Source organism: Halichoeres trimaculatus, unplaced genomic scaffold, assembly GCF_033239565.1.
Source record: "Halichoeres trimaculatus isolate MK-OKI-2021-1 unplaced genomic scaffold, fHalTri1.1 fHalTri1_scaffold_20, whole genome shotgun sequence".
In the NCBI taxonomy this organism is placed as follows: Eukaryota; Metazoa; Chordata; class Actinopteri; order Labriformes; family Labridae; genus Halichoeres; species Halichoeres trimaculatus.
This window is the reverse complement of record NW_027437198.1, coordinates 25,562,783-25,585,195: the sequence shown is the minus strand read 5'-3', so window position 1 is coordinate 25,585,195 and position 22,413 is coordinate 25,562,783. Positions and strand designations below refer to the sequence as shown.

The window sequence follows — 22,413 nt, the reverse complement described above, 5'->3', positions numbered from 1 at the left end:
CCTCTGAAGTGACAGCGTGGGTTTGATTGGCCTGCCTGCTGAACTGATGGCTTCTGGATGCTGAGAGCTGCAGGCATATGTGCGACCCAGCGGGGGCCCTGACAACATGAGAAATAGTCCCCTACGCCGCAGTCGGCAGCAGAAACCGCACCACTTAGCCTCCAGGTCCCTGGGTGCCGAGGCTAAAGATGGAGGCCGCGAGGAGAGCGGCGACACACATCACCTTCCACCGCTGCATGCATGTGTGTGTTTGTGTGTGTTTGTGATGCAGCTCTCAGCTCAAGTGGCTGACCGGTCCTCCACTTGACGCTCTGACCTCGACTCAAACGTCTGAGAGAAGAGTTAAAGGCCTCTAAGAGCGTCACGCTGAAGGATGAGAAGAGACGCCAAGAAAGGTGAGCGCCTGAAACTGAGGCGGCTGGGAAAAGAGAGGATGGAGACACAAAAAAGGATATAACCTGAAAAAGATCTCCCACCTCAACTCCCCCGCGGTTTCAAGTGCATTTCTAAGTCGTCAAACCAGACGGTCTATAAAAGCACCCGGTTTTCTCAACGCGGGAGGAGGCGGCAACAAAGGGCATCGATTTTACAGTCAACTCCAGCCATCACAACCTGCTCCCCCTGCCATGGATCTGCAATCCTCAAGGGTCGAAAGCACATAATAGAGTTCAGCTAGTGTATAAACGCGCAGAGTGTAAATAGAAGAGTCGGCGATCCAGCTCTAATGGCTGTCTCTGCTCCGGCTCTTTGTCAGCGGTCGGGACTCTGACCTCGGTCTGCACCGCACGCCGTCGCTGCAGTGTTTAACAGCCCGCCGCTCACCCAATTAATTACAGTGGTTAGAAAGTAATGTCCAGTCCTTTTACCCAATGCATATACAAACACAGGAACTCATTATGTAAAACAAACTAAAGGGCATAAAGAGTGTATGAGCTCTCAAAAGATTAAAACCAGCAAAAAGCTGCACGACCAAGAGGAAAAAAAAAACACACTGAGCAGAATCAGCTCAACAGATAAATATGTGTGATTAGATTTTACATTTATATGGTAAAAAAAATTAAGGGTCGGGGTTTTAGGAATGTATAATTTGCTGGAAAGTGCATCGCATTAAATAAAGTGCAACACGAGGAATGAACACGCATAAAATCAATCGATTTAACAGAGTCAACAAGACATATGGTCTGCACTCGCTCCACACGCAAACACGCCGAGTAAAGACAGTAAGCATTTTATGTTACACACACACACACACACACACACACACACAGATCAGCTGGCAGAGCTTAACGTGCCGCCTTCGCCCATTTATGACACACATGAATCAGAGAGAGTGGGAATTCACATGCACTGCAAAAACTGAAATCTTATCAAGTGTTTTTGTCTTATTTTCAGTAAAAAAAATAGTCTCATTATACTTAATTTAAGCCATATTCAACTGATGAGTCCAGAAAAATCAAAAACTGTAAAAGCTCTGTAGGGTCTGGGAACCACTTCACTCTTTCTTGCAGAAGTAACTTAAATCTGGAGGACAAGGACTCTGTGCCTTTTCATTAATCTCCTGTATGCGCTTTCTGTTTACCTGTCTCCTGTCGTCTTTTTGTTGTCATTCTCTTTTTCATCTACTGCTTTCTCTTGTGGATATGTACAGTGTAGCGCCCTCTGTCAGTGTGGGGTGGGATTTTCTTGTTTGTTCTGCTTTGCTATGGGTTTTCTTTGATTTTGTTCCAATATGTCTGTGCATTTAAAACTGAAAAATCAATTAAAAAAAAAGACATACATTTAAAAAAAAAATAAAATAAAGAAAAAAATGAGGTCCAAATAGCTTCGAACAACTAATAAAATCTACCAATGGGATCAGAAAAATTTGATGAAACTAGAATAATGTCTTAATACAATAAACTTTTCTCTTGTTCCATTGGCAGATTATTTTTGACTTGATACAGCATTTCAGACCTCATTTTTGTCTTTAAATAACGTGAAATGAGACATTTTTCTGGGCTGGTCAGGTGAATGTGAATGCTTTGCATAGTGCTTTTATTTTGAAGGGTTGCACTGGAAAAAAAAACAAACTCTTATCAAGTATTTTTGTCATTTTGTATGGGCCACATTCACCTGACCAGTCCAGAAAAATGTTTAATTTCTTAGTTATTGAAAGACAAAAATGAGGTCTGAATTGCTGTAACAAGTAATAAAAATCTGCCAATGGAACAAGGGGAAAGATTTTGTATTAAGACATTTTTCTAGTTTCAAGCAAATTTCCAGGCACATTTTTCTTGTTCCATTGGCAGATTTTTTTTCTTTACTTGTTACAGCAATTCAGACCTCATTTTTGTCTTCAAATAAATTGAAACAAGACATTTTTATGGACTGGTAAGGTGAATGTGGCTCATATTAAGTTTAAAAATACATTTTTTGTTGGAAAAAAAAAAGAGAGAGAAAGAGCAATGTGATTGTGAGAAAAGATGATCATGGAGAGAAATAAAGGATGGAGAGCAGAGATGAACATGATCAGAAAAAGTACATTTTGTCTGTTTTTTGGTTCAAAAACAGGAAGGGAGACATAAAAGAAGAGAGTCCACTCTTCTAAGGTAGTTTTTGTGTTTACGTAGTCAGAGAAAAAAAGAGTATTTGGGTCCTGAAAGATCGTTCAAGATGCTCTGAAAATGGCAGGCAGCTGAGAAAATATCAGCTGATGCCAATATTGATACTGATAGATTGTGCATCCTTACCACAAATGTCACATCATGGTTTGAGCTGTCACATCTGCAGTGTCTTTTTTGCAGTGTGGTTTTATCTAATCAAGTGTTTTTGTCTTATTTTCAGTAGAAAATGTCTTTTCAAAATTAATATGAGCCACATTCAAATGACCAGTCCAGAAAAAGACTTGTTTCAAGTTATTTAAAGACAAAATGAGGTCTGAAGTGCTGTAACAGGTAAAAAAAAATTGTATATATACAATAATTAACCCCTGAATATACCAACATTTGCACTCTAGCGCCACTAGGACACACTAAAACGGCTCTGACGGGCAGTTAGAATGTCGTAGAGAGATTGATCCAAAGTAAAAATGTTGGTCTCATTGAGATGCAAAAATTATACAAGGACACCCTGGCCCTATTCCAAACAGGAAGCTGGCGGTCTGCCTTTTAAAATACAATCAGGCCACATTTTTGGGCCTGAAACAAAAATGATCTTCTCCTAGGCCATAAATGCTATCAGCTTGAAACTCGCAGAGATCACAGAGTGGGCTCTACTTTACAAATGTAGTGCGTGAATTTGTTGTTCCTCACACGGCTTTTGAATTACGAGCTCTCAAAGTTGGTGAACCCCAAAGAAGCCGTTTCAGCTCCCCCCCTATTAGAATGAATGGGAGAGGAGGATCCAGCTCCACAAGAGCTGCTGCATTTGGGCTTCTAGACAGTATACAGTAAAAGTGGTACAGCTTTAAAAAGTTGATGGATGGATTCCTGACAAAATTTACTACAAAAATATCTTATTTTTTGAGAGAGTTGGTCAAAATCATAGCATCTATGAGGATTTTTTTTGGACCTCAAAAGTGTTTTTATACAAGTAACTTTTCTCTTGTTCCATTGGCAGATTTTTTTAACTTGTTCAAAGCTATTCAGACCTTATTTTAGTCTTAAATTGCTTAAAACTAGACATTTTTCTGGGCTGATAATTTGAATGTGGCTCATATCAAGTAAAACAAGACACTTTTTACTTAAAGCAAGACAAAAACACCTGATAAGATTTCATTTTTATGCAGTGTTGTTCTTGCAGGCGTTTGCACAAGTGCAGATTTAATTGGAATTAGTGTAAATGCACAGTGTGCTGTAACTGCAGTGAGTACAGATGCATAAGTGTGTGTGTGTGTGTTTTGTGGGTGCATAAACATAATTATATATAAAACATGTGGAAAGAACAAGCTGTGAAGACAAAACCTTCTCTCGTTATCTAAAGACTGCCTTTTAGTTCAGATGTCTCACTTCCCGTGTGGATGCTCTGCACTACAAAGGTGTGTGTAGTTTCTGAGCCTGTGTATGTGTGTGTGTGAGGCTGTGTGTGTGTGTGTGTGTTTGTGTGTGTTGGCTTGCATCTCTGACAGAAATTGGCATCCTCACGTCTTTCCGTCAGAGGAGAGCGCCTGACTGGGAATGATGAGCTCTAATGATTTTATGAGAGTCTACATGATTAATGTTGGCACCGCGGTGTGTTTGTGAACAAATCTCTCTGCTTCTCTCCACATCCCTCCTCCCCCACACCCCCTTTCTCCCCCCCAGCTCCAAAGGACTCAGAGGGAATATCCAGTCTCAGCGTGTGTTGATTTCTGCGGCGCTAGCTGCCGTTCGCCACATTAGTGTGTGACAATGGCTCTCTTTGAAGTGGGTTATTCTAGCTCGGCTCGCAGCCCGGCGCGGCGTGGAAGACGTGCCAGCTTACTGCGCAGACAGGGCCAGCTACGAGCACACGGATAGACAGAAGGTGTAGACGGGCACGTGCACGCCCGCGCAGACAAAGTAGCGGGGTCAACACAATACCTTTCACACCCACATCCTCCAAACAGGCTTTATATAAGCACTTCCATCGCAGACAAAAGCCTCAAACTCCTCCTCAGCGCTGCCTCAGAGCACAACACATCCTGCACTCCTCCCATCACTTCATCTACGATCCACCTATCTTTCATCCATCCATCCTCCGTCCTCTCCCTCTCTGTTCCCCGCCGTCCTCCTCTGTTCCTCTGAAGGCCCAGTCCAATCTGAAAGCTTAGCTGAGCTCCGTCTCTCTCGGCTTATCTCCAAAAGCTGCCTCTTTCATTTGAGTAAATGCCTTCATTCCCGGCTCCTCTATGAGGGAGCTGATAAGGGATGTCTTTTATCCGCAGCAGATAGGCTCCAGTGTGGGTGCTTGTGTGTATTTAAATGCCTGCGCAGCATATGCAAAATTATGTGTGAGATTAAGTCGACTCTTGTGTGGATGTTTTTTTTTTTAAGCTCATATTTTGAGACTCTTAGTTTGGAAATGTAAGCGCTGATTCTTCCAGGATGTAAATCTGCATCTGCTCCCGCTGCTTGTCATTCAAATGTGACATTTTTGTGATTGCACGTAATCACAGAAGAGTGCTGCAACCTTGCAGGTGTCTCTTAATAGGAAGTGATTAAGTGGGACAAGCTAATCATCGCGGTGATTCGCTCACAAGTGTGTGTGTGTATACGTGCTGGAGACGAGGCTGTCTGACGAATTGATTAGGGCTGTGGAGTGGATGTGTTTCCAGCCTGGTTCTCTCGGTCGACACTTTGGGTTGATTGGCTCTTTGATGCCACAAATGTCACATTATCGTCGGCGACGTTTCTGTCAGAGATCAGAATGAGACACAAACATATTCCAGTATCTGTTGTGTTTTCTGTCCTCACTGAGGTCACTTCCTGCAGCCGTTGTTACAACTGTGGTGCCTCTCTGCTCTGTCACGGCAAACAGCTCAACTATTTAACCATTCAAGTCAATTGTCAACTTGGGCCCCATTTACTCAATGTTTCATCCCACAATGCTAAAACACAGTGGCAACTAGAAAAGCACTTATGTATTGCAGACCTCCTCTAAGAATACTGTGATTGTCACCAACTCTTTAGTCCGACTTTAATGTTATACTCCCTTTCAGCAGACTGTCTGCTGCAATTTGGTGTTAGTTGCAGGTTTGTACGATCTGGATCTTAGTATCCAGAACTTTGCCAGGATCTGGATCGTACTTTAACATCTGTCAGAAATTATGGTGACCTTGTCTTGTGTTGTGTTGTTTTGCAAAGCAATCCGAGCATTTATGGTGGAGTTATATACACATATAGTGAAAACAGCCCTATCTCACAATGATAAAGAATCCTTTAAAAAAGTCCTGGATCCAAACAGTGGTCCGGATCACCTCCAAATTTTTATCACTTCTTCCTTATCCCATTTTGAACATTTCCTGAAAGTGTCATCAAGATCCGTTGGTTAGTTTTTGAGTTATGTTGTTCACAAACGAACAAACTCTCCCAAAAACATGCTGAGGAACTGGAAACGCTGTAGTGAGCATGCCAGGCCTGAAGGTGGCGCTATAACTGTCTTGTCCAGAAGCAGCTTTTGGTAGATCTCCACTGAAGTAGAGTTGGGTCGATCATCTGGTGTATTGGTGAATGCAAGGAGCAGAAGTGGAGCAACAGATGCTCATTTTGTTAAAGACAGTCACAGATTCAGCAGATTGAGCAGCACAAGCACAACACGGTAGACCCCGACAATCGTAGCAACCGTACTGTTCCAGTGTTTCTGAGTCAACACTAGGCCGAAACACAACAATACCATTGCGTTTCACCCTCAAACCGTTGTTGGTAAATGGCTGGTAAAAAAATTTGTTGCAGTACATCTGCGTGGCTGGACCGTAATGTCACTTCCTATCCTCCTATCCTATTTTTACTGGACGTGAAGCTGTGATGCATGAATTCAGCTTAGGAAAGATCAAGCGGGACAGGAAGTTATGACCAGGAACTAGGCTACCTAAAAACTAGATCGGTGATCCTTACATATGAAACTGATCTTATATTCCTCCAGGAAGGTCTGACAGCCGGACATTGTTGCTTTTTGCTCTGAGACCTAAAACTCAGGACACTGTATTGGTTGTTTAACTTAAAACATGAAGATTTTATTGTTTCACAGGTATTGTTTAATGATTTTCAATGAAATAAGATCAGAACATTCAAGGTATATGCTGTCAGTTTTAAAAAAAATAAAAATTGGTATCGGCCCAAACCATGAAAATTGTGATCGGTGCACCCCTACTTAAAACACCCAGTGACATTCAAAACAAAACAAACTGTGTCAAAACCAGATCATATTTATCTTAACTAGGATGACAAACAGACATGATGGGCGAAACCAGACCAGGATTCATCGGGTTTGAGGTTTTACAGACCAACATGAATGAAGAGAGACTCATCAAATACCCCCATTACAAGCACCGCCATTGGCAGCCAAAGGAATCTGAGTGAAGCCAGGTGACAAAAAATATACTTTTGTTTTCTTTGGAAGCTCTAATCTCATATTGGCTCCCCCTTCTCACATATTTTACAATCCCCGAAAAAAATCACGAAAACAGCAGCTGTTAATCATTGATAAGCATTACGTAAAGCCTCGTTTTTAACCTCTAATAACTAGTGAAAACGAAACTTCTCAGAAAAAAAAAAAATCTGAATACAAGGCAGCCAAATTATATCTTCAAATCACCACAACAATCAGACATAAGAAACATTTCTACCAGGTGTGTTAATTCTTTAAAGTTTGGCCACAGCCCATCTGGAATGACTGGGGAGATGGATTTTTTCTACCTTAACTGCAGCCAGCCACCAGGGGGAGCAGTTTTTTTGGTGACCTCACTTTGAGCCATTTCTAAAAACCTCTCCTCCTGAGGTGGTTTAGGACTAAATGATCCGCCCCCTCAGTTGGACACGCAGCTTGACCTCCTTGATCTACATTTTCCTCCCCCTCCAGCGTGACTCCTCGGCTTCTCTCTCGGCTTCTCTCGGGGGACATATGAATAAATTTGTAAAGCTATTGGAGCCAACACGGGAGAAATACTCCTCCGTGCTCCCAGCGGAGCCTCAACCTCATTGACTCCGGGTTTGTTTGCTGGAGGCCGACAGTTGTGTTGGGGCTGATCACAGAGTCAATGAGACTGATGTATTAGCATTAGCAGCTCTGCATCTATTACAGCTCCTCTCTGTGGCTGAAGCCAGACCCAACTTCGAAGGGATTCATCACGCCGCTTATGCCAAAGAGAGGTATTTGAATTCATTTGCTTACTAATGAAGAGGGATTGCAGATCGTACGTTCCCCCAGCTACTCTTCCACCTGTTAAAACCATTTTCTCATTACTGCAATCAAACCCAGCGTTTGTTCTCCATCACAATCAAACCCTAGTTTGTCACCTCATCAGACTCCTTTGTGCTTTTTTTATTTTCACCGCTGCTTGTTTTCACGGCCTGCGTCGGGACAGAGCTGCCGTCTTCTGCCAGTGAATCTGCGTCGCGTCTCGTTCGGGGGAGCATTTCCTCTGATTGCTGTTGTTTGGGAGGACGATGAAGAAACAAACACAATTATCCTGGAACAAATCAAACCACACATCAGCGTGACACGGGGCTAAGCAGCGGTTTGTGTTCCTAACGACAGGGTTTGCATTTCTCAGCTCAGAGCCAGCTTGAATCATTCGTTGGGGGATTTTTTTTTTTGTTATTTTAAACAAATCAATCAAACGTAATCAAGTCCAACAAATAAGCGTGTCAGCTTTCTCTTTTTCGCAGCCAATCAGCACAATTGATTTTATTAGAGGTAATTGTTCCCAGTTTGAGGCTGGTGACGTCTTGATGAGTCCTATTCTCCGGAGTGTTGATGGGGCCAATAAGCTCTGCTGCTGTTGTTGTTAAGGCTAGATTAACTGTTAATCCTATTTGTCTGAGCAGACTGAGCAGACTGAGCAGAGGGTTAACTGAGGCTCGCTCAGGCAGACAGGTTACAGTCTGTCAGCCAAAGGTCGACGAGTCTGAGCAGCAGAGTTCGGTCATTAAAGGTGAAGAGGAGGGACAATGCTTTCGTAAATAATCATTTAAACAAAGTCAAGATTGCAGTTGTGTTCAGCGGCGGGTTAATGATCTATTCATTTCAGATAGAACAGGTTTGAAATCCAAAATTATACAAATTTAAACAAATTAAAACCTCAATATCATGTTTGATAAGTCAGCTTTAAAGCTGTGCTGAATTTATGATGGCATAAACTGATGAAAACAGGTGACTGAAAAGACGTTAGTTCCCATTCTTAACCCTACAGTTTGGTTCTGTTTGGAGTAATCCGCTTCTTTCATAAAAACAGTTAAAAACAGAGAAAAAACATTTTGCCTTAGCTCAACTGGATTAAAGTCATCCCAGAGTGAAAAATCTACTTTGTCTTCACAATATAGACAATATAGTGTATGAATTTCTCTTCATAGTTACAAGTCAAGATTTTTTTTTTCATTTATAAAATTGTACGTGATGTCTTAGTTTTTTATTTTTAATAAATTTGCATAAATGAAAAGATAATGTAAAAAAAAATTACAAAAATGTTGAAAAAATTTGAGATTTATAAAAGTGCAAAAATAAAAAAAATTCAATACATTTTCAAAACTTTCAAAAAATTTAAAGATATAAAAAAAGAAATTTCATGAAATTGCAAAAAATTTCAATAAGTCACAAATATTAAAAAGATGTTGAAATATTAAAAAAATGCAAAAATTCAGACAATTTTACAGTTGCAAAACTTAAGACAACTCAAAAAAGTTTAAATGTACTTTTTTAAATTTATAAAATTGTATATGTGACGTCTGCGTTTTTTATTTTCAATTAATTTGCAAAAAAATGAAAAAAGAAATCTAAAAATTTGCAAAAATGTTAAAAAATTTTGAGATTTTTAAAACTGCAAAATAAAAATAAAAATTTGATACATTAGCAAAAATTTCAAAAAATGGAAAGATTTAAAAAAAATTGAAATTTCAGAAAATTGCAGAATTTTTTTTTCAAATTCCAAAAAAGAAAAAAATGTTGAATTAGTAAAAAATATGCAAAAATTCAAACAATATTAAAGTTTAAAAGCTTAAGACATCTAAAAAAATTGTATTTCTTTTTCCTTGTCTTGCCAGATATCAAGCATGTATAGTAAGCTGGCACATTGTCAGTTAAATGAATTCATCCACACAGAATTAAAATCTGTATTTTCTTCCAGATGAGTCTTTTTGTAGATGTAGTTATCTTCCCAGGGCTGTAAAACTTGAGGTTAGCCACAGGTGCATAGAAAGTTGGTGGGCTGTTGATGTCGTAGTTTATTGTTTATTGACAGATGTGATGCATAATTAGTTCAACAAAATGTTAATGATGATTTTATTTAGTGTCAGTCTTTAATCATCAATACCCTCTGTAAGAAAAATGAAAAATTCTTTATATCAATAATATTTTTTTTAAAGCTACAAAGAGGCACTGCAAAGGAGTCAGAGAGCCGCGGGTCCAAACCGACAAAAACAAGTAACTTCTTAACCATCATAAGCTCATTTAACTCAATTCAGAATACAGAAAACAGTTGTTTTGTGTCTTAGAAAAATGATGATGAGTTTAATGATGAGAGTTATGATTAATATGAGAATTATTTGCTGTTATAATTAATGATTTCTGTTTAAAACTGCCTGAAAACTGACGTTCCCCATCAGCCAGTGAGTGATTAAGACCTCAAAATGTGCAAACTCTGAGCTGTCAGAGAAACTCATTAGAGATAAAGTTTTTATCCCAGCGTGTGATTTCTTGCTGTCATGTCTGTGGAGGGAGTTAACTGGAAAAGTTGTGAACTTCTAAATCAGGATTTAATCCACCCAGCATATCCACCCAGTCCCGAGGGAGCAGATTAGCCTTGTTTTGAGGATTAATCTGCAGCTATAAATAACACCTCATGATGCCTTTTAGCTTTAATAGCTGCCAATTTGTGCTGCAGATGTTGAATGTTGTGGTGAAAAACTTCAGATTTGTGGTTTTTGAGGCTTTTTAACCTGGAGGGAGTCACCTCCTCCTCTTTCTGTTCCTGAAGGAGTTTCTTTCGTGGCTCGAGCTGCTAAAAGTTGTAGACACTGAAGATTTATGCACTTCACACAGCAGCGGTCCAGCGGCTTACCACCGGCAGTCTTGGAAGAAGTCTGTTAAATCAACATTTCACAGGACGGCGGCTTAATGTAGTGTGAGTGTGCGCTTACAGTAGCGGCCGCTCGCTGGGTGTTCACCCATCCCAAATGACCCCACAGCTTATTTTCTGTCTTTTCAGCGGCTCGTCTCCGGCGTGCTCTCCTGCGATAAGTAGTAACGCTTTGGCGCTTGAGGACACTTCAGCAACTTTCAATCGAGATTAATCTGTCTTTGAGATCTGCCAAGGTCTCTGTGGATGCGCCGCTGATGGAAGCAAAGAGAGGGCGGTTACAGAGACGGGCCATTTGTTGCCGCTGTCTCTGAGCGGCGCTCCCATTCCCACTCTGCAACCAGAGGGGACAGCTCACTACATCACTCAGCCGTTTGTTATTGTGTCTGAAGCAGGAGTTGGCCGAAGGGGAGAAATGTCAGTCTGTCTCCCCTGTCGCCTAAAGGTGAAACCCGTGCATCACTCTGCAGAGTGTGTGTGTGCAGCTTTGATTTAGCATTATAATAATTCGTGCATCAGTGTGTGCAGAGATCTTACTATCAGGTAGGAGGCAGGATCACAATTTGATCACCTTTTTTTAATTTATTTTTTTCCAATTTTGATTATTCAGACTTAACAGACAAGGATTCTAGCAAGGAAAACCCTTTTTTGGTTTTAATGAACAAAGTAAAAACACAAAATCAAAGCTACGCTGGAAGGAAAAAGATGCAAAAGTGACTCACAAACTAATGCAACAAAAAAGTCATTAAACCACAATGACGAGACGTGACATGATGATCATGCAGACTTAAATACATGAGGCAAAGGGACACAGATGGAAACAACGAGGAGCAGGGATGACAATCACAACCGCGGGAAAACACGAGGACAGGACATGACGTGACCTGAAATGAGAGGAAAGACGAGACCAAAAACAAAACCTGCTGAGATAAACATGAAAGACAAAAAGGTGAACTTAGCTTATTAGACAAGATATTAACAGAATAAAAACTATTTACCCATTTAAAACCAAAGTTGATTTAGATGGTATTGTTTGAACACCTTTTTTATTTAAGTAAACAATGTAGCAAACTTAAGCCAAGTAAAAGTTAAAATAAAGCAAACATGTTGACTAAATAACGTTGAGTTCTTATTTTTAATCATAATCTTTTTGTTTGTTTAACTCAAAATGAAAATCAACTTGAACATAGTATTACAATACGGTGCACACTTGCTAAATAGCAGCTAGCTTATCAAGGCAGCACATCAGTTTAGTGAGGTTAACTTGTTTTCTGAGGAAGAGCACACTCACGCTTTTAACCCCTTGATGCCTGTTCTACACAAACCACAGATCGTATCTGATCCGTTGTGTCACAATATATTGGTCAGTGGATGAGCTTCTCATGTCTGTATATATATTTATATATATAATATAACTGAGTTATAACTATTGTTAATTCTGTGCTCAAATTTACAATCTCCACTCAGTATAACATCTGTAAGAATGTAAAAACACAAAAACAATCTATTTTTGTCATTGTTAATTAATTCAGGCAGTAAGGAGTTAATAACCAATCAATATTAAAAGTACAATAAACAGAAACAAACAACAAGAAAATCAAGTTTTGAACGGCTCTCTTATCAAATACAAATTTTACCTCAACTTCACTTCAGCCATTTTTCATTTAAAGTTGAGTAAAGGATTAAACTTTCACATGGTTAACAATCAGCATACTGAAAAGCATTGAAAAAGAAAACGAAACTTAAGTGACTGCTTCAAACACTTAATGTGCAGTGTAAACCTGGTGAACGACAAAAATCTGAGCAGTGTTTGTTCACTGTGGAAAAGGAAAATGAAGCAGTGGTTTTGTTTCAGCTCACAGATTTTTAGCCGTATGGAGACCACATCCTTAGCAAGGTAAAACGTTTTACTTCAGTATCATCTTTACAGTCCTGACTTGTGTCATACAGAGTGTCCTTATCAAATACCAGTACCAGAGCTGTTTCTTGTGGCTGTGTAGATGACGGTGTGGCTGTTGGTCTCCTGGGCGTACTGTTTTTGGTTGTATTAATAAAGTTCGTTGTGTTTTACCGTCAGGAGTACAAACTTTCTCATTGCAAACTTTGAATGTGATTGTCATATGTAGTAGGCGCTGCATACTGCCTACTGCTTTTGCTTATAGTATGTAGTATGACTGTCCTGATGTGTCTGTTTTGCAGTGAACTACTCTGGTTTCCAATTTCAGAAGACGACAACTTTTTTATTTTTACCTTTATTAGAAATGTACAAACAAACTATGGGTAGATTATGACGTTCTAGTTATTTTGTTAATCATACCACAGCTGAAACATCATATTTGATTTTAAATCTTACACCAAAAGTTATATCGTTTATTTGAAAAAATATATGGAAGGGACTGACCTTTTACTTTTACAGCTGATGGAAAAAACACTTCTATATAATCCAAATATGGTTGAAAAGGGAAACTATTGGTTTATATGAGCTTTAATGAATTTGTAGGAATTTCACAACCAGAAGTGACCAGATTTACTGGTGTTTCTTTCTCATCACCTCACTTCAGTGTCATAGAACGTCCAATGTTAGTGTTGTTGTATTGCAGTTGTAATGCTAACTTATTGCAGTAGGTGGCAGTAATTCACCAAAACCTTCCACCAGTGCATCGTGGGAAACAGTTTGCTAGATAGACTGGTCCGTTGCATACTGAGAAATTTTCCTGGATCACTGGGACATCCGGGATTTTTGGCGTACCGCAGATTTTGCAAGTTTTGACTGAATTGTGGTAGGCGGTTTGGAAAACAGCCATAGATTCTTTTGGAGACCGCTTTTTTTCACTTTTGTTGGCAGCCATGTTTTCAAAAGAGATAAACAAATAAAGACGCTGCCTAAAGCGCACACTGATTGGTTGATTGGTGTGTCCATAGTGTCGATACGAAGCAGATCAGCTAACGGTGAGATTCAGCAGAGGAAAAACACTTGTTCTGGATCCTCTGGTTCCTCCTCCAGCCTCTTCCTCTTCCTGTCCGTAACAGCCCTCCTCTCACTTTCTTTTCCGCTCTGTACTTTCGCTTTTACATCTCATTTAAGCTTTCACACTGAATATAAAGTTGAATCCGAGCTTGCCTGGGTTTTATGGGCTCCGTGTTGCCAGGCTCTGTTGGAGATCAGTTTGCAATTCCCGGTGCTCCCCAGTGAATCGCAGTGATCCGTGTTTCTGCTGTTTCTGCGGCGGTTATTAAAAGCCAGGGGAAAGGTTACAGTAAATGCCACTCAGCTGACGGGCAGCTCGAGCTTGGCAGACCTCCCCCTCCTCTGCCACCCCGACGTTAACTCTCACATTTAGGGGAACGGTGGATTCAACGCTCCTGCTTTTTACAACCCCCGAAATTCTGCGGCATCTCCTCTCTCTGCCTTTAAGAGCTGCAACATCCTGCTGCAGAATTACAATTAAAAGCATGAAAAGCAGAATCAGCCCCAAACCTCGCTGACTACCTGAGCTTGACAAATAATCAGTTTCCTCCAAATCCTCTCCTCCTCCTCCTCATCTTCGTCGCTGTCCCTCCGAGGCACCGCGCGACACCCCTCCTCCTTCCCTTGTCACCACTTCTACCCAGACGCCCTGGGCGCTCATCACAGAGGTCACGCACCTGTCGCCTGCTGTAAACAGGAAATGAATAATTCAGGCGTCGTCGCTGGTTGACTGCAACAGCTGATGTTCGCTCCGTGACGAGCGAAGATTTATCCCAAGGATTCGCGTTCTAATCCTCAGCTGGAATCACACTAATGAGAAATGCTCTCCGGAGAGTCTGAGGACCCACTCGGAGCCAGACCGCTCGTCCTTGACCTCTGCGGGTGATAAAGTTAGTTGGAAAATGGCAGACAGCGCCGGCACGGGAAACTTCTGCCACACGCTCCGCTTTGCATTTTAAGGAGGATTGTACGAGTACAGTAGGAGCGTGTGCATCTTTAATTCGGCTAAGTGCGAGTGAAGGAGCGTTTCTCCTGGCCTTCTTTCCTCTCCTGAGGTAGCAGCGCTCACAGGGAGCTGACCTACAACAGAAAGCTGGTTATATTTGAGAAAAATACCCGAGTAGCAGCCTGAGAGGCGGCGAGATGCCGTTTGGGCTGCAGGGGAGCTGGAGTGATTGCTTTTTCGCTCCTTATCTCCACGCCAGCAGGTGTCGAAGACGTGCTGTACTGCGGCACGCTGAGGGGTTTCACAATTATAACACTGTGGCCACCAGCTCACACCATCCCCACCTCCGCTTCCACCTCCACCCATCCATCTTTCCTCACCTCGAGGAGGCGAGTAGTAAGTTAGGAATCCTGTTACGGCCGTGCTTCTCCCAACACCTGCACAGCCTCTGATAAGCATCCTTATCTGCTCCGTCCCGTGTCTCCTCCCTGCACGCAGGCGGAGCATGAAGGCCTCAGAAACACCAACCCGGGTGGTCATGTAGATTGTTTTTTAAACCTCGGGATCAGAGGAACGCTGAAGTCCAATGCCTCAAAATCAAGACTCATCCCTTAATGCTGTTCTCCATCTTTGCAATTACACACCAGCAACTAGAGGAGACATCTGCACGCCAGCGCTTCGAGGAAAGAGGAGAGGAGACGACTAACGCTTTCTAATTTGCAGCTGTTTCTCTTCAGAGAGCTCGAGCACTGTTCAGACGCTGATTTCTGACGCTGATTGGAAACCGGTTTGTCAAACAATGGCGCTTATGCTTAATGCTTAAAAGCATTAGCAGGCGAGCTTGATAAGAGATGCAAGCTCCGTCACCTGCCGTCCCTGAGCAGGGGTCTATCGCTGCATGTATTTGCACACAGGCACATGTTCCCCGTCTCCAACAATTGTGCAAACACGGAGCAGTTTGTGCTTTGTGTTTGCTTGTTTCCTGACTCATTTCCCCTCCATTATTTCACCGTTTTCGCTGCACACGCTGCACAGGGATTGAGAACCAAATGAGTCTAATGGATCCACAAGGCATGGCGCTGAGACCCGTAAATTAAGTCCCACAGATGTGCTTCTGTAGATTAATCTTCACGCTCATAGGCAATTATTCTCGCAGCGACGCTGTGGCATGAGGCTGATTTGAAACAATTACAGCCCAGGTTGGACAAAATTAGCTCGTTCATTTTCTGGAGCTGCTGCAGATTGAGTGCGGGGACATTTTACAAAAGCAACAAAGGGTAATTGGTTTTTAACATTGTCACAACCTTCAACTAACCCTCTCACCTCTGCGTGCACCAGCTCCTGCTGATTCTGCGTTCATTTGTCTGATATTAGCCAGCGTGTGTTGCTCATTTTGTTGATCCATGCATTGTGATTGTGTATGTAGAAAGTTAAAATCAAAACAAGCTGAACTAGGAGACTGAAGCAGGTAAAAACAGAGACCCATATTATTTATTTTTATTCATTTATGTTGACTTTCTCAGCAGTTTCCGTTTCTAAGCTATTCTACATCCATCCACTAGGGGGAGCGCAGTGGTGCTGATGGCTTTAAGTAGCATTTGAGCACAGAGGAAGAGTAAACTTTTCCTGTGTCTCTCTTATTCTTGCCACAGGTTTGGAAAATGCTCAAAAAGTCATAAAAAACAGACTTTAACAGTTTTACACCTCAAAATAAAAATTTGTGGCTGAATCGGAATAAAATATAAACACTTGGCTGAATACCAAATATTAAATGGGGGTGCCAAGTTTTTTACTATTTTTTGTAATAGTGCATAAAAAGCTTAGAATAAATTTTCAGACATGATTTTTTATTCTATTTTTTTTTTTTTTTTTAGATTTTCAAGATGTATAACAATAACAATAATTGTGCTTGTGGATTTTCATATAAAAAACATGATACATGCTGAAAGAAAAAAAAAGAAAAAATTAAAAAAAAAATCAAAAAATTAAAATAAATAAATAAATAAATTAAAGATTATAAATAACTTAATAACTTGATAAACTGTACACACAACCAAAAATAGGTCAACTGTGCAGCAGTTTGTAGGACTTTAAAAGCCACATATACCTCAAGCCAAAAAAGTGCAAAGATGCAAATTATGAAGAAATAAAAAAGTTTACCTACAATAATTTTTTAAAAGAAAGTAAATGTTTACTTAACAGTCTGATATTTCAGTAGCCTTTGCTTAAAAAAAAAAAACCACACACAACAAAGTTTTTCATTTATGTAAGGGGCCATTGACTAGACATCGGTTTTATGGTGAAACGCAAAAGTTTTGTTGCATTTCAGCCTTGTGTTTACATGGAAACCGCGTTTCAGCCGACCTAAAATGTATAATTTTGAAAACGGCCAGAGTAGAATTTTTCGGGAACGCCTCTGGCATCCATGCCGTGTAAACAGTAAGCCACCATTGTCAGTCCAACAGTACGGTTGTTACAATCGTGGTGGTATTCCATGTTGACTGTCTTTCAACAAAATGAGCATCTGTTGCTCCACTTCTGCTCTTAGCATTCCCCAATAGACCAGATGATCGGCCCAACTCTACTTCAGGGGAGATCTACCAAAAGCTGCTTCTGGACAAGACAGTTATAGCACCACCTACAGGCCTGGCATGCTTACTACAGCATTTTCAGTCCCTCAGCGTTTCCGTGTTATGCAGATTTTTACCTCTGCCAAAGAGGTTATGTTTTTGGGAGTTTGTCTGTTTGTGAACAACATAACTCAAAAACTAATGAACAGATCTTGATGAAATTTTCAGGAAATGTTCAAAATGGGATAAGGAAGAAGTGATTAAATTTTGGAGGTGATCTGGATCACCGTCTGGGTCTAGGACTTTTTTTAAAGGATTCTTTATCATTGTGAGATGGGACCGTTTTCACCATATGTGTATATAACTCCACCATAAATGGTCGGATTGCTTTGCAAAACAATACAAGACAAGGTCACCATAATTTCTGACAGATGTTAAAGTATGATCCAGATCCTGACAATATTCTGGATACTACAACCCAGATCGTACAAACCTGCAACTAACACCAAATTGTAGCAGACAGTCTGCTGAAAGGGAGTATAACATTAAAGTAGGACTAAAGCGTTGGTGACAATCACAATATGCTTGGCGAAGGTCTCTGCTTCCTGAATGCTTTTCTAGTTTCCACTGTGTTTTAGCGTTTTCGGATGAAGGCCTTCAAACAACTCACATGTTGGTCGTGAAGCTGAGGACAGAATCTTTATCTTTGACCAAGAGTTGTGGACGCGAGCTGCAACACTGTTGTGCGACTATGGTAAACACACATCTGAGACATACTGTCCGCTAGGTGTCGTGTGACTGGGCGCCAAAAGCCAACGCCTAAACGATTGATTATCCCTAATCCTCTTCCGTAGCGTCCTGACATATGGAAGAATAAACTTTCTTTCTGAGATGAAAACAGCAGCTCAACGTTGTCTCTTCTATTCTTGCCACAGCGTTTCACCACACGTTAAGACATCAGAAACATCCAGCTGCCCTTCAGCTACCGAAGCAGACTGAGCAACATGTACATTACAGGAAGTGAATTATACTTTGCAGCTTTATTAGCATCGCGCTGTATTTCTCTTGTAACCACATTTCTGCTGCTCAAACCAGAGAAGAGCTGTCTCCCAATTCCCTGCAATGTGTTAAAAAGTCTGGGGAACTGGCCCTACAGCTACGACTTAAAAAGAACAGGAAAGCTTCGACTTTTTTATAGCCAGAACACATTTCCATTAAGAAGTTTTAATTGGCTGTAGACATATGCCTGAAAGCAGGATTCAAATTAAGTGTGTAATAGGAAAAAGTCTAAAACAAAGAGCCTTAACGGAGAGAGGAGCGAGGCATTTGGTGGAAAACAAACTCAGGTGGAAAGGGAGTAGATGATCAGCAGGCGAGGAGGAAATCTGCTCGAGAAGCTAATTTACAAGATTGCTGTGAATACAACCGCTTTACCAGGCGCTCTTTTGCATAACAATGACCGTAATAATGCACAAGCGATGTACAGTTAGATCCTTTCCAGCAGTTTGCCGGCGCCGTTTGTATAAACGAGGGGAGTGTTCTCGTCAGAGGAGACTAGCAGCTGTGCAAATGAAGCATTAATTGTGGAGAGCTTTTTCGAGAGCAGAGACAATAGTTCCAGATACGACTTCACTTTCATTTCACATCCGTCACAGCCTCATAACCACCTCTACGTCTCCCTCACAGCATCTGTGGGAGTGTTTTCATCTCCGGCTCCTCTCATCTCATCAGCTGGGGAGTTAAAATTAGAAAGCAACCTCTGTCTTCAGCCTATTTTTCTCCTGTGCGTCTGTCAGCGCCCAGGCCTGCCCAGCACATCTAATCAATTTCTAATGAGGTGTCACAGTTGGCATGATGTCTGAGTGACGCTTGGTTGACCGGCCTGATATTTATTCATGTAAGAAACCGTGTCGCACTTAATGCCACTTCCGCAAATGACTCAATTTGGCGAGGAAATGAACCTCGTCTGAGTTCCCGTCAATCCTGCAGGATCCCACGGCCCGGCTTTTTGCATACGTGTGGGCACGGAGCAGCTTTCCATTAGTCTGCGTTTGCTTTCCATGGACGGTTTGAAGACGGGTGTTTAATCAGTTTATTTTGGCTTTTGAGCATTCCTCACTTTCCCAGCATTGTCTGAGTCAAAGACGTTGATTTTGTTTTCACCTTGAGGGAGAAGTCAGACAGCCGACATCAGTGCTGTTAATCAAAGGAGGAGATTAGGAGAGGTGTGGGAGACTTATTGAACATTATGTGTCACTGTCGTTGAAGTTTGGAGCGCAGCAGCAGAGCGCTGGCTGACCACGGCATCCTCTGCACAGATAAGTGTTTGGTTTTTCTCGAGCACCATCAGGACGCAGCGTCGTCTCTGTTGCCTGCTCGTAGCCCTCGCCGTCTCGCAGGGCTTCGCAGCGGGGAAGCTGAGCAATTTGTTTTTGGATGGCTCCGGGCTTATCGTCTCTGCCTGACAGATGGGCCTCCTCTCTGCTCAGGTTGGGTTCGGCAGCGCCGCGCAGCTCGCCTGACAGAACTCATTATAGACTCTCACTGGGAGGAGCGTCTCCGTGAGGAGGAGTCTGCTGTCTGCTGCTGGAAGCTTTGTGGGGTCAAATGTTTGGGAATGTCCAAAGTATTCCTTAGATTTTCAGATTGAGGCTTGTTTAATTCATATGCACTGTAAAAAAAAAAACCTGTAAGAAAAGGAAAATGACAGGCTGCTACGGCTGCCAAACAAAAACCTTAAATTAAAGTAAAATATCTTAACTCAAATGAAGTGCAACTACATTACATTTGCAGAAATTTTCATTAAGAGTTCTTCAGAAAAATACTTTTATTTTACATCAGAATACTTTTGGTTGTGATGGTGTTTTGTAACTGTGAGTGAGGAGGAAACACAGTGGATATTAGACCCTGCTGTACATTGAGGTGTGGCAATGGGGGAATAGGCTGTCTGTGCCACACTGCATGGACCAGCTGTGTAAGCTTTATTACACTGTATTAAACATTGTCCAATTGTCCACCATGACAAAAACAATCAACAAATCTCATTTAGTTACACAAAACACAGTAAAAATCACTGGGTACATGGTTCATGCTGTGGAGCACAGACAGGCAGTCTGTGCCATGGAGCACAGACAGGCGGTCTGTGCCGTGGAGCACAGACAGGTGGTCTACACTGTGGAGCACAGACAGGTGGTCTAAGCCATGGAGCACAGTCAGGCGGTCTGTGCTGTGGAGAACAGTCAGGTGGTCTGCGCCATGGAGCACAGACAGGTGGTCTGTGCTGTGGAGCACTGACATGCTGTGCCCCCTGTACATAAGAGGAGGTTTTTGGATTTTAAAAATCTGTCATTGATCAAACAACTTTTTTTTGTTAAAGCGTAACCATTATTGCAACCATGAGTGAGGAGGGAACAGGGTGCAGCTGCATACGGTTCGTGAAACTTTAGGGATGGGTACCTTTCACATTTGAAACGATACAGTACCAATGCCCGGTACCTGGCAATCGGTACCGGTACTCAACGGTACTAATTTTTGGTACTTTTTTGTGTTTCTGTGGTTAAAAATATCAATTTGTTTGATAATAAAATGTAAAAATTCTTTTCACTTTAACATATTTATTCTTCACTATATAACCTTATTATGCTATATTCATGTCGAGCATGGAAAATCTCCTGCTCTTCCACTCCCTCACAGTCACAAGGATGGATTTAGGTACCTACACATGGTACCTTTTGATTTTACATGAATCGGTACCCTATACTTTTGACAGAATTCAGTCCGTACCTTTTAAAGTACCTAATTTGGTACCAATCCCCGTAAGACTTACCTGCAAATTACAGATAAAAACATTAGATTATTATTATTATGGACGTAAACCTTTATAAAATTGAGCTACAAATGTAGTTACAGATATTTTTGTCATTTTAAATCAGTTTGACTGTGATTTAAGAGAGCAGGAAAGATAAACACAGGTTTTTTTTTTTCAATTAAAAATGAGCATATACAGCAAATACAGCATTCTATTCTATATCCTGTTTTTGAAATGTAATTTAGGGTTTTAACCATAAAATTAGGGGGTTTTTTTTGCAGTGTGATGTTTGTCAACCCCAGCCCCTAATAGAAGTTGATACCTCTCTGTAGCCCGGGGCTGTTTATCGATCGTGTTAAACTCCAACATCAGGTCATATTTTATTTACTGGCTGTAATTTAGCCTCTATTTACCTCCATCCACCCTGTGATGAGCTGCCTGAGGTCTGAACCTGCTCATAAATCTCCCGCATGCTCTCTTATCTCTCTTCATACTTCTTTTCATTTAGTGCTCAGTGATTAATGAAGCGCTCCAAAAAACCCAAATGATGTGAATTTTACCCGAGCCAGCAGCGGAGCAGGAGCCTGACGGAGTACTGATTACGTTCGGGGGCTGACAGAGGAGTAAACTCATCACATCCAGCGTCTGACTTTGTATAATTCCTCTAAAATTGCTTGTGAGAGTAAAGTTATGAAGTCGTCTCGCCTTCCTGAGAGTCTATTTAAAGCGGTGGGTCAAACTGTGCTTAGCCTTGCATATAATCAGGCCACATGGAGCAGCCTGCCACCTCCTGCTAACCAGGGAGAAGGAGGAAAAAGGAGGGCAGAGCCGCAGATGAGAGATCTGAAATGGAGATTGGCTTAAAATAGGAGAGGAGGAGCTGAGATTACTTATAATCCCAATAGGAAAAGCTTTCATAACCTTATTAGTGTTAGAGAATATTCTCCGCTGTTTGATCACTGCTAACTTTCTGCAAACCCTTGACTGTTCAGACATCAAACAGAGGAGCTGGAGCACACACACACACACACTCGAGTACACACATTTGTTTCAGCCAACATGGCATCCACATTGACCCAGAAATAATAAGCAGAAATCTGATGCGAACAAACATCGTCAGAGGCTCAAAGGTAAAAAACGAGAGGATTGAATCAGAGAGCTCTGCAGGAATTTTACATCGCATGCCAATGAGAAGTTTACAAGTCTGTGCTCAAACAGGAAATTGGTTTTTAGAGTTTCTAAAAAGGCCAATTTAAAAAAGAAAAACAGGCAGAAACATCCAGTTTATTCAGCCACTTCCAGGTCGTATATTTAGGACGAAGCTGCAGCAAAGTGAGCTCCTTCCTCAGATTTACAGAAACAGATTCATGGAGCTGAACCAATCAAATCAGC

The 22,413-nt window shown here is 41.3% G+C and overlaps 1 protein-coding gene across 3 annotated transcripts in view; it reads left to right on the top strand.

Annotated features, from left to right (window-relative positions):
- The window catches only part of znf385c (zinc finger protein 385C), a 187,811-nt gene that overhangs the window by 112,032 nt on the left and 53,366 nt on the right, over positions 1-22,413 (top strand). The gene's annotated exons all lie outside the window — the stretch shown is intronic.